Below are 13454 nucleotides of genomic sequence, written 5' to 3'. Positions count from 1 at the left end.
GACTGTCCACATAGGGCTCTGCTCTGTGTTTGTTCTGCTCTACAGGACGGTCGCTCAGGGGAAATAGCTCAATGTTGTCTGTGCCTGGACGTGCCACTCTCTGATAACTTGTTCTGGACATGATTGCTAAAACCATTTGGGTCTTACATGTTTCTTCCGTAATGTCTGACAGTTGTATTAATTAATGTCACTCTTTGTGAAAGTGCTAAGCGTACATGTCAAGATATCATTTTGGTTATTTGTGAGCTGAAGCCAAATACTTCCATGTCAAACATATCCAGTTAAATATGCTGTTTTGGTACATATGCCCGGGATAGAGAACACATACATTAGTTAAATTAATGGATTACAGCCAATATCGACGCTCCGCTAAAGGCTAGAACTACCGCTTACAAGAAACGGGACACAGACATGGACACATACAGAAAGCCCACTAGGACCTCCGTCGAGACTTCACACATGTAAAAGGACAATATAGGAGGAAGGTGGAATCCTATTACACCGGCTCTGATGTTCGTCGTATGTGGCAAGGCTTGCAGATGATAACATAGGGAAACCCAGCCGTGAGATGCCCAGTGATGCAGAACTCCCAAACGAGCTAAATGCCTTTTATGCTCGATTCGAGGAATACAACACTGAGTCTTGCCTGAAAGCCCCTGTTGTTCCGGATGACTGTGTAATCTCGCTCTCCATTGCCAATGTGAGTAAAATGTGTAAACAGGTTAACAATCACAAGGCCACCGGGTCAGACGGAATACCAGGGCACGTTCTCAAAGTATGAGCAGACCAGCTGGCAGGTGTCTTCACAGACATGTTCAATCTCTAAAAGGCCTAGTCTGTAATCCCAACATGTCTCAAACTGACCACCAATGTCCCTGTTCCCAAGAACTCTAAGGTAACCTGCCTAAATGTAGCATCTGTAATTATGAAGTGTTTTGAAAGGATGGTCATGACACACATCAACACCGTCCTCCCAGGCACCCTGGACCCACTCCAATTCGCATACCGCCCCAACAGATCCACAGACGATGCAATCTCAATTGCACTTCACACTGCCCTCCTAGCTGGACAAGAGGGGGAATGACTATGTGAGAATGCTGTTGATAGACTACAGCTCAGCGTTCAACACCATAGTGCCCTCCAAGCTGGGGACTCTGGGACTGAACCAATGTCGTATATAAACCCTGAACAGATGACGCTGTCTTGACAAATAAGAGGGTTTGACGCCACCGGGGCTCCATGATCATACTCCTCCTTTCGGACTGAGGAATGGAAATGAATCATGGTAAAACTAACGGCACACATACACAAGCCATGTCTTTAACCCGTCTCCTCTCCTTCATCTACACTGATTGAAGTGGATTTAACTAGTGACCTCAATAAGGGATCGTAGCTTTCACCTGGATTAACCTGGTCAGTCTGTGTCATGGAAAGAGCGTGTGTATACACACACTATATACACACTCACACACACACTGACACTCTCACACAAAACCCACACACATTCACATATACTACATACGCGTATGCACACACACATAACACACCCACGTATACCGACAACACAAACACATACACATAACACACACTCGCGTACCGACAGGACAAACGCATACACACACACACACACACACACACATACCGGCACACACGTACACACACATTCACACACATACTTTTTTCAACTCATCATCTGCTGCTGCTACTCTGTTCTTTATTTTACCTTATTATTATCTATCCTGATGTCTAGTCACTTTACCCTACCTTCATGTACATATCTACCTCAAATACCTTATTAGTATCTATCCTGATGTCTAGTCACTTTACCCTGCCTCCATGTACATATCTACCTCAAATACCTTATTATTATCTATCCTGATGTCTAGTCACTTTACCCTGCCTCCATGTACATATCTACCTCAAATACCTTATTATTATCTATCCTGATGTCTAGTCACTTTACCCTGCCTTCATGTACATATCTACTTCAAATACCTTATTATTATCTATCCTGATGTCTAGTCACTTTACCCTGCCTCCATGTACATATCTACCTCAAATACCTTATTATTATCTATCCTGATGTCTAGTCACTTTACCCTGCCTTCATGTACATATCTACTTCAAATACCTTATTATTATCTATCCTGATGTCTAGTCACTTTACCCTGCCTTCATGTACATATCTACCTCAAATACCTTATTATTATCTATCCTGATGTCTAGTCACTTTACCCTGCCTCCATGTACATATCTACCTCAAATACCTTATTATTATCTATCCTGATGTCTAGTCACTTTACCCTGCCTCCATGTACATATCTACCTCAAATACCTTATTAGTATCTATCCTGATGTCTAGTCACTTTACCCTGCCTTCATGTACATATCTACCTCAAATACCTTATTATTATCTATCCTGATGTCTAGTCACTTTACCCTGCCTTCATGTACATATCTACCTCAAATACCTTATTATTATCTATCCTGATGTCTAGTCACTTTACCCTGCCTCCATGTACATATCTACCTCAAATACCTTATTATTATCTATCCTGATGCCTAGTTACTTTACCTTGCCTTCGTGTACATATCTACCTCAAATACCTTATTATTATCTATCCTGATGTCTAGTCACTTTACCCTGCCTCCATGTACATATCTACCTCAAATACCTTATTATTATCTATCCTGATGCCTAGTCACTTTACCCTGCCTCCATGTACATATCTACCTCAAATACCTTATTATTATCTATCCTGATGCCTAGTCACTTTACCCTGCCTTCATGTACATATCTACCTCAAATACCTTATTATTATCTATCCTGATGCCTAGTCACTTTACCCTGCCTCCATGTACATATCTACCTCAAATACCTTATTATTATCTATCCTGATGTCTAGTCACTTTACCCTGCCTCCATGTACATATCTACCTCAAATACCTTATTATTATCTATCCTGATGCCTAGTCACTTTACCCTGCCTTCATGTACATATCTACCTCAAATACCTTATTATTATCTATCCTGATGTCTAGTCACTTTACCCTGCCTCCATGTACATATCTACCTCAAATACCTTATTATTATCTATCCTGATGTCTAGTCACTTTACCCTGCCTCCATGTACATATCTACCTCAAATACCTTATTATTATCTATCCTGATGCCTAGTCACTTTACCCTGCCTTCATGTACATATCTACGTCAAATACCTTGTACCTCTGCATATTGATCTGATACTGGTCTCCCTGTATATATCTCCATTCAGGACTATTTTATTTGTCTTATGTTACTATTTTAGTATTTTTTTGTTTCTCTGTATCATTGGGAAGGGCTCATAAGCAAGCCGTTCACGTGTAAGTCTACACCCGTTCTATTCGGCGCATGTGACAAATAAAATGTGATTTGTTTTAAACTCCAGATGGAGGTTGCATTATGCAGATAACACAGCTGTGACTCCCAGACACACCTCTCTTTCTGGAGGCCCACTGTTCACACTGCTGCCATGTGACTGTTCACACTGCTGCCATGTGACTGTTCACACTGCTGCCATGTGACTGTTCACACTGCTGCCATGTGACTGTTCACACTGCTGCCATGTGACTGTTCACACTGCTGCCATGTGACTGTTCACACTGCTGCCATGTGACTGTTCACACTGCTGCCATGTGACTGTTCACACTGCTGCCATGTGACTGTTCACACTGCTGCCATGTGACTGTTCACACTGCTGCCATGTGACTGTTCACACTGCTGCCATGTGACTGTTCACACTGCTGCCATGTGACTGTTCATACTGCTGCCATGTGACTGTTCACACTGCTGCCATGTGACTGTTCACACTGCTGCCATGTGACTGTTCACACTGCTGCCATGTGACTGTTCACACTGCTGCCATGTGACTGTTTACACTGCTGCCATGTGACTGTTCACACTGCTGCCATGTGACTGTTCACACTGCTGCCATGTGACTGTTCACACTGCTGCCATGTGACTGTTCACACTGCTGCCATGTGACTGTTCACACTGCTGCCATGTACTGTTCACACTGCTGCCATGACTGTTTAAATCAAATAAAATAAAATTTTATTTGTCACATACACATGGTTAGCAGATGTTAATGCGAGTGTAGCGAAATGCTTGTGCTTCTAGTTCCGACAATGCAGTAATAACCAACGAGTAATCTAACCTAACAATTTCACAACTACTACCTTATACACACAAGTGTAAAGGGATAAAGAATATGTACATAAAGATATGAATGAGTGATGGTACAGAACGGCATAGGCAAGATGCAGTAGATGGTATAGAGTACAGTATATACATATACATTATATTAAGTGGCATTGTGGCTAGTGGCTAGTGATACATTTTTGATCAATTTCCATCAATTTCCATTATTAAAGTGAACGTTTACACTGCTGCCATGTGACTGTTCACACTGCTGCCATGTGTGACATGGCAGAGAAGAGCCAGTAGAGGACACTACTCATCTGACACCTCTCCTGGGATGTCCTATGGAAGACTGCTTCAGGCTAAATGCTGTGGGCAGAGGACGCATCTTCAGGAGTGAAGGTGGATTCAGGAGAGATCGGCTAGAGACTGATTCAGAAGAGATCGGTTAGAGACTGATTCAGAAGAGATCAGCTGGAGACTGATTCAGAAGAGATCAGCTGGAGACTGATTCAGAAGAGATCAGCTGGAGACTGATTCAGAAGAGATCAGCTGGAGACTGATTCAGAAGAGATCGGCTAGAGACTGATTCAGAAGAGATCAGCTGGAGACTGATTCAGAAGAGATCAGCTAGAGACTGATTCAGAAGAGATCAGCTGGAGACTGATTCAGAAGAGATCAGCTAGAGACTGATTCAGAAGAGATCAGTTAGAGACTGATTCAGAAGAGATCGGCTAGAGACTGATTCAGAAGAGATCGGCTGGAGACTGATTCAGAAGAGATCAGCTAGAGACTGATTCAGGAGAGATCGGCTAGAGACTGATTCAGAAGAGATCAGTTAGAGACTGATTCAGAAGAGATCGGCTAGAGACTGATTCAGAAGAGATCAGCTGGAGACTGATTCGGAAGAGATCAGCTAGAGACTGATTCAGAAGAGATCAGCTAGAGACTGATTCAGAAGAGATCAGTTAGAGACTGATTCAGAAGAGATCAGCTAGAGACTGATTCAGAAGAGATCAGCTAGAGACTGATTCAGAAGAGATCAGCTGGAGACTGATTCAGATGAGATCAGCTAGAGACTGATTCAGAAGAGATCAGTTAGAGACTGATTCAGAAGAGATCAGCTAGAGACTGATTCAGAAGAGATCAGCTAGAGACTGATTCAGAAGAGATCAGCTAGAGACTGATTCAGAAGAGATCAGCTAGAGACTGATTCAGAAGAGATCAGTTAGAGACTGATTCAGAAGAGATCAGCTAGAGACTGATTCAGAAGAGATCAGCTAGAGACTGATTCAGGACCTGTAGAACCACAGGGAACACTGCTGCCACACCATTTCAATATGTACAGACACCATGCATATCTCACAGGCATATTTCATCATGGTGTCACGGTGTGTGTGTGTGTGTGTTGTATGTTGTGCGTGCGTGTGTTTGGGTGTGTGTGTGTGTGTGTTTGGGTGCGTGTGTGTGTGTGTGTGTTTGGTTGTGTGTGTGTTTGGGTGCGTGTGTGTGTGTGTGTTTGGGTGTGTGTATGTGTGCAGCCACCATCATGTGCAGTTCCTAACAGACATAGAGGATGGGTGATCCATCAGTTGCTCTACAGCCCAAGTCAGGACAGGACAGGACTGGATCTGTGACCCATCAGTCATCTTCAGCTCTGTTTACTGTAAACACAAGTAAATGTCCTGCCCTTAGCCTTCAGCACTGGTACACCACAGTACAGTATAGTACAGTATGGTACAGTATAGTCAGGGAAGAGCACATACACAGTACAGTCAAGGCAGGGGGACTCTCTCCAGGAGAGCCTGCCGTGTAGGGATCGGCTGGTTAGATCCGTTATTTCAACACCACACACACTGAATGTATTTTTCCTATAGTTCTCTAAAGATGAACTCCAGTAAGATGAATTCTATATAATAAGGCACAAATAACAGCTAGCTGTATCAGTTCCCTTCTACATTATTTCAGACTTATTGGGATAACAGTAGTGCCCAGATAGGCAGAGCGGAATGACAGGGTAAAACCAGTCTAGATGAACACAAACGTACACACACACACACACACACACACACACACACACACACACACACACACACACACACACACACACACACACACACACACACACACACACACACACACACACACACACACACCCACAATGTCCTCCAGAGTCTTCAGCCTCTACATAAGCAGTCTCCTCACACGGCTCTGTTAAGTATAAATGCTCTCCTTTCTCCAGCCAGCCAGGACCTATTAGAAGCTGTGTGGTTGTTACACAGGCCTGAGTTAGCAAACAGAGAACACAAGTGTTGTGGGTTGTTCAGGCTAGTGGTGCTCAGTGGCTCCAGTGAGGAGAAGAGAAGGAAGGAGGCTGTGGGGCTGGGAGTGAGGGGCCTTCAGGAGCCTGTAAGAGGCAGCAGTGCGTGGCAGGAGTGGATGTCAGTGCGTGCCCTGCTACTGTCCTGTCTGCTCCAGACCATTGTCTCAGCAGGCTGCCCTCTCTCCTTCCCTCTCTTCCTACCTCTCTCTCTCTCCCTTTCTCTCTCCTTCCCTCTCTTCCCACCACTCTCTCTCTCCCTTTCTCTCTTCCTTCCTCTCTCTTCCCACCTCTCTCCCTCTCCCTCTCTCTCTCCCTCTCTCTTCCTTCCTCTCTCTCTCCTTCCCTCTCTTCCCACCTCTCTCGCTCTCTCTTTCCCTCTCTCTTCCTTCCTCTCTCTCTCCTTCCCTCTCTTCCCACCTCTCTCTCCCTCTCTCTCTTCCTTCCTCTCTCTCTCCTTCCCTCTCTTCCCACCTCTCTCTCTCTCCCTCTCTCTCTCCCTTCCTCTCTCTCTCCTTCCCTCTCTTCCTACCTCTCTCTCTCTCCCTTTCTCTCTCCTTCCCTCTCTTCCCACCTCTCTCTCTCTCCCTTTCTCTCTTCCTTCCTCTCTCTTCCCACCTCTCTCCCTCTCCCTCTCTCTCTCCCTCTCTCTTCCTTCCTCTCTCTCTCCTTCCCTCTCTTCCCACCTCTCTCGCTCTCTCTCTCCCTCTCTCTTCCTTCCTCTCTCTCTCCTTCCCTCTCTTCCCACCTCTCTCTCCCTCTCTCTCTTCCTTCCTCTCTCTCTCCTTCCCTCTCTTCCCACCTCTCTCTCTCCCTCTCTCTCTCTCTCCCTTCCTCTCTCTCTCCTTCCCTCTCTTCCCACCTCTCTCTCTCTCCCTCTCTCTCTTCCCACCTCTCTCTCTCACTCTCTTCCCACCTCTCTCTCTCTCCCTCTCTCTTTCACTCTCTGGGCCATCCCACTCTCTCTACTTCTCTCTCCCGATTAATCTCTCTCTCTTGATCCCTCCCTCCCACTTTCTTCCTATCTCATCTACTCCCCTCTCCCCCTCCAAGCCCACAGTCCAGACGGACAGAACCTTGAGAACCGGACGGTAATGCTCCCCGTTCCCTAGAATTGGAGCACAGGGCGTGTTGCGGCATTAGCGCTTAACAGGCCGTGAAATAGCAGCCTGCCTCTCTGACGTCTCCCCCATCACTCCAGGTGAGCTGGCCAGACGGCTAGATAAATGAGCAACCACCCTACCCATCTCCTCATCTACCCAGAATGCATCTGGCTTGGGGACCTGAGGAGAGGAGAGTTGTCTGTCTGTGATTAGCTCACCACTCCTTCTCTCTCCTCACCTCTGTCGAGTCCTACTTGTTCTGCTGCTCAGCTCAACTCCCCTATGCTTCCCCCAGAAACGTTTTGGTATGTCCCAAGACTGTTTTGGGCTTCAGACTCACAGGTGGAAACACAACATGTCTTAAGGTCAAGCACTGGTGTAAAACCCTGCTGTGGACATATTATCCAAGTGCCATTTCCCATGACTGTTGCCAGACATCAACCTGAGGTATAGGTCGTTTTAATAGATCATCTAGTATGATGTCATTGAGCGTTATACAGGTTGAGCATAGACTACGTAGCACTAGAATCCCTGGCTTCTCCTTGTGTAGTAGCAGAGAACCTCTGGTCTGGTTCAGCTAGCCATGGACAGATCAACACTGACACACTCCAATGATCCTAGACCTGGTCAGACTCAAACCGTCACCCACCCACCTCCTGTCATGATTAGCTTCTAATGTGGACCCCCCTCCAGCCCCTCTTCCCATTATTCCTGAGCTTTAATAAACTCCCCCAAACACAGATCGATTTCTATTAAGTGAAGGTGGCAGTGCCTCTGACTAATTTCATTACCACAGGCTAATTAAACCGAATAGAATAAGCTTTCTTGTTTAGGTGCACGGAAGGCAAAAGCTCCAACACTCTTGGAACTCAATGCCCATATCCTTCCATTCCCCCCTCCAACCCCCTAAACAGCGGCCTGCTCATCGCTCCTCCTAACATGTCAGTCCATGTTGGATATGTCTTAATGCGGGATTTCAGCCGTGCAACTGTGAAATGAAGGAAGCTAATGCAGCATGTCGGTGGCTCAATCCCCTCTGCTCATTGATAATAATGAAGCCAAATGTCAAAATGTTAGCGGCTAATGCAGTAATGGAGTGGACCCTGGACTGGGCTGGATGCAGGGAGCGCTGCATGAAGATAGATGCTAGGCTACACACCGCACCACATTGTCTGCACTGTCTCCCATATCACATGACCTTGAGGGTCTAGAGTAGACTCAATGCTTTGGGCTTTGTGCTGTTTATTTTTTAGATAGAAGTTAATATCACTTAGGTGAGACGATTCCAATGTTAATTTGATATTCTACCAACACACAGAAGAGGTATGTTGTCCAGAGACAATACTATGGTTTTGTTCTGTGTTGTTTATGTTCGTTAGCAATTTAGTCACTGAGGGCCTTCTTCATTTCTGTCAAGGTGAGAAGAATCCAACGTTTGTTTGGTATTCCACCAACGCAAAGGAGACTTGTATTTTCAAGAGACTCGAGAGTGTTGTTGGTTTTAGATCTCTGTGTGTATGTTAAGGAGAAGATAGTTGAGGTCGAAGAGACGGCAGCTGGGTTGCAGACAGTGTGTGTTGCGTGGCAGTCAGATAGCAACGCAGCAGCTGATATCACTAGATTGCAGGGCCAGATGTGGAGAGAGGACAAAACATACTGGTCTCTCTCTCTCTCTCTCTCTCTCTCTCTCTCTCTCTCTCTCTCTCTCTCTCTCTCTCTCTTTCTCTCTCTCTGTGAAGGAAGTGACATCACGCATGACATCACTCTCCCCATACTCCGACTCAAGTGTGACATTAGGACCAGATAACTGACACCGTGTAGTCACCAACACCACCAGAGGCAGAAATGTTTCCTCCCTATTTTTTAAAATGTTTTATTTCAACTTATAGACAGGCCTTTTAAACAACTGTGGGTTTTGTGAAGACAGTAAATTGATTAACTCTATTCTCTCCTCTCTTCCCTTGGTGGGTCTGCTTTGTGATTGGTATATTTTTGGATTTGACTCTGGGCTCTGCTCAGGTAGTAGCCTGCCTCTGTTTCCCTTTTGAATTACCTGAATGTGTTGGAGATAAAAACCAATCTGTTTGTGATCTTTTTTAAATCCCCGTTACCATGGCTATAACTCCTAACCTCCTGCTAGGGTAAAGGAAGGTAGTCATTGAAGCTGTTCTGTCACTGAAAGCACATGAAATAGACCGTTGTCCTATTTCATTCAGTTTCTTATTCCTTTATTCACCTGGATCATGTAATAAGATGGACCTACCTATGCAGAAACGGAGGAATAGAACTTTCTGGTTTCAATAAATTCACAGACAGTAATGTATGATTGTCAAGACAACAGAATTCAATTATACTATATGGTACAACACTATATGTATTTCATTTGTATATTAACACACTGATAAGGTAATACGTATGTATTTAGCCATAGCATTACACTCATCTCATGGACATAGTCCCTCGAGCTAGTCATATTGAATGATACTGTTCCACCGTGTACTATAGAACAAAGCACCATGTGCCATGGCTGTGCTACTATAGACTGAATCCTAATGTGTTTGTGTTTCCTATAGGTTGAACCAGCGGGTTCCCACGTTAGTGTTTCCTGCCAGTATTCACAGTGGATTCACGTGTCCAGCTCACTCATGGTTTTCTCTTTAAGCTGAGTGGAATTAGTTTTCTGCTCTTACTTCGTCATGATCACTGAAATACTCAGTAGCATGTAAGCCTTTCATGCCGACCCTGCTATCACCACTTAAATCCCACAGCAGGATTTGGGGCTAATTTTAGGAGGAGGGTGTAGAGGAAGTGGATGTTGAATGTATAAGAGCCTGTCAAAAGCTGTGCATTATCGCCACTTTCCCCCTGATTTAATTTGCCACTTGTTGTCCCCCCCCCCCCCCCCCCATCACCATGTTGTCATGCTGAGGAGCTCCACAGGGATCCCTCTTTATTGTGACGGGAGGGAGGAAGGGAGGGAGGGAGGGAGAAACATCCGACAACTGGAGAAGTCCTTAATGTGTCGATCAAGCTGAGCACTTTGACTTAATTTTGCATTTTTGTATTGGCTTGATTACACACACACACACACACACTCACACACAAACACACACACACACCTCTACACCATTCTCTTCTCCTGGGTCTGTGTGAGGAGGCACATAAACATGGCCCAGGAGATGAGCTGTGATTCATGGAGCATGGAGATGAAGAGTGTAGATAATATGATGGACAGAAATACCCTGCGGTGATGCATTAAGGTCTCTGAGCTCACTGTGTTAAAACAAATACAAATGAATCAATAAGCGGGAGAGAGAACAGAGAGTGAATAACTAATGTGGGGGAGGGGGAAATGGCTTGTAACATTGGGTGGCCCATATGAGCACCATACTGATTCGTGTGGGGATGACGAAGAGAGAGAGAGGCGGGCGAGGGAGGAAGGCGGCAGGGCTTTTTGAAATGTAACGGGACTGTGAGTGAGCCCCCACTGCCTCGCTCCGTGTGTCAGTCATTATCTCCGTGATCGCTGGAGCTGCACTAAAGCAACTGAACCCGTCCTGTGTTTGATACAGCACCCCTGGGACAGACACACACACGCCGAGAGAAGCATCACCTCAAGATATGCAAAGATGACGGAGGCGGGAGCGTAGGGGAAAACAGAGGCTGTTGGGGGGAGGCAGGCTGTGCTAGTCTACAGTAGGCTTTGCGTGACACAGTCAGTGGCTGCCTAGCGTATGATCTCTCCTCTGCCACAGTTGAGTGAGCCAGAGAGAGAGACAGAGGCCGGAGCAGCACAAGACTTGGGCCTAATGGTAATGAGTGACGTTCACTACTAAGGCCTCACTGCCCTCTCTCTGACACAACAGAGAAGTGCATTCAGACTGTACTGTACAGTACAGAGCAAGAGCCCACTAACTTGTGGCAACGCTACATTATTTATGTCAATTCTGATTATTTACTAAAGTCGAGTTAGGAGATATGACATTGTAGCAGTGGGTAAATCTGTCAAATGATTCGCATCTGTTATTCTGTTTTTGACCTCCAACTAATTTTGTCAGAATGGGCTGTAATGAGGATGAATCAGAGGAATATTCTGTCTGCACAGCCCACAGACCTGAAAGGAACCAGTTCAAAGTGGATACTCTAAGGACACAGCTTTAGACTGACTCTCAAGTGTCTCTCACCCTCAACTCCCTCACCTCAGGGAGCGAGTGCCGGTTTCTCTCCTCTTCACCAGAATCTCTTTATAATGATCTACATGAGGACTCCTGCTTCATCACAGTCACAGCAGGGTAGCAGGTTGTCTTTCTTCTTGACCACAGGGTCAAAGAGGGTATTTTGAACTGTTGTATGGAATGACATTCTATTTCTAGGAACCTGTAAAATACATGATATAGACTGAGTGAAATGTCTTGGATCGCTCTTTGGGATATAGTATATTGCTATATCCCCCCTTCTCTCTGAAGAGGTTGATGTAATACTCTCTCCCCTCCTAGAAAGCTGTTCCCGTGGAACAGGCAGTTCTCTGTAGAAAGGCTATTTCCTCAGACCCTGTAGTGCTAGCTGGGTTAGGCTCTCTTCTCTCGTCTCCCCGTCTCTCTCCTCCCGCTGACCTTGAAAACTTGTTTCATTGTTGGGAAGGGCCCGTAAGTAAGCATTTCACTGTTAGTCTACACCTGTTGTTGTAAGCATGTAACGTAAGCATGTAACGAATAACATTTGATTTGATTTGCTTCCTTTTATCTGCCTGAGAGGGGGGCAGAGAGGGAGCACAGCCCTCTGTTGGTGTTAGGATACTAGCAGGGCGCCAAGGGGTTGGAGGTGAAATCACTTTGTTATCTCCTTTAGAGACTGATGGATGTTCAGTACTGTACAGTATACAGTACACACGTCTGCATGGGATGGGCCCACATTTCAAAGCACGTAATTTTTTTCTCCATCTGCAGAAATCTTTGCACATTGACATTAGCGTCGCGATGAATTCCTAAATTGTCCTCCATCTATATACAGTATAGACTGTAAATATAACTTTCACACGTGTAACCTATGTTCATTTCTACTTCTGATATTTTTTGCTTGTTTACTGTGTCTCTGCTGCCGAGGAGGTGGTGTATACAGCTTCATTTATTATCAACTCTGGGTGTAGAGGAAGTTTAGAACTAATTTGCTGCTGCATTATGTTTAATAACTGCAAAATCAAACCATACCAATGTTCCCACATCCAGCCTTCAAAGCATTGGTAATGAGCTGAGCTGGAGAGTTCAAAGAGAATGTTCAAGTGTTTCTATAAACTTCTATAGTGTGTGGCGTGCTGAGAGACACTGTTTATACTGACAGGGATATATAGAGAGGATTGATATTTAACATGAAAGAGTGACTTAAGAGGAGTTTAACAGAGAAAACAGGTTAAACCCTTATGCTCTGGGCAACAGGGGAAACCGTTAGGGAACCAGAATATTCTCCATTCATTCACACGCACATGGTTATCCTGTTCCCTCTCTTCTCTTCATTGCTTTTCTCTTCAGTATTTTCTTCTGTTTGTTTCTCTCTTGTTCAATGACTCTTCGCCATGCCTGAGTTAACCTTGTTCTTTACACTGGGCCACCTAGGTCCTCCATTTTGTTCACATTGCTTTTCTTTTTGCCATGTCCCTTTATTTTCCTCACACATTTCACTTTGACGGCTCTATTTAAATAAACCTAAAGCAAATCTACATTTGTGCTATTTTCACTATCACAATTATCGAAGCACTTGCAGGCCTTGGCGTGAAAGGGCTGGGTTTTGATGAATAAACAAGTTGTGGGTGTGTTGAGGCTTGGCCCCTCACTGGCCAACCAGAATGTGCTCCATG

At 45.0% G+C, this 13454-nt stretch overlaps 1 protein-coding gene across 9 annotated transcripts in view; it reads left to right on the top strand.

Moving 5' to 3' along the window:
• LOC139542501 (calmodulin-binding transcription activator 1-like) overlaps positions 1 to 13454 on the top strand; it is a 505455-nt gene that overhangs the window by 274925 nt on the left and 217076 nt on the right. The gene's annotated exons all lie outside the window — the stretch shown is intronic.

The sequence above is a fragment of the Salvelinus alpinus genome, chromosome 17 (genome assembly GCF_045679555.1).
Source record: "Salvelinus alpinus chromosome 17, SLU_Salpinus.1, whole genome shotgun sequence".
NCBI classification, from domain to species: domain Eukaryota; kingdom Metazoa; phylum Chordata; class Actinopteri; order Salmoniformes; family Salmonidae; genus Salvelinus; species Salvelinus alpinus.
The sequence above is the reverse complement of the archived record's forward strand: the minus strand, read 5'-3'. Positions and strand labels throughout refer to the sequence as shown.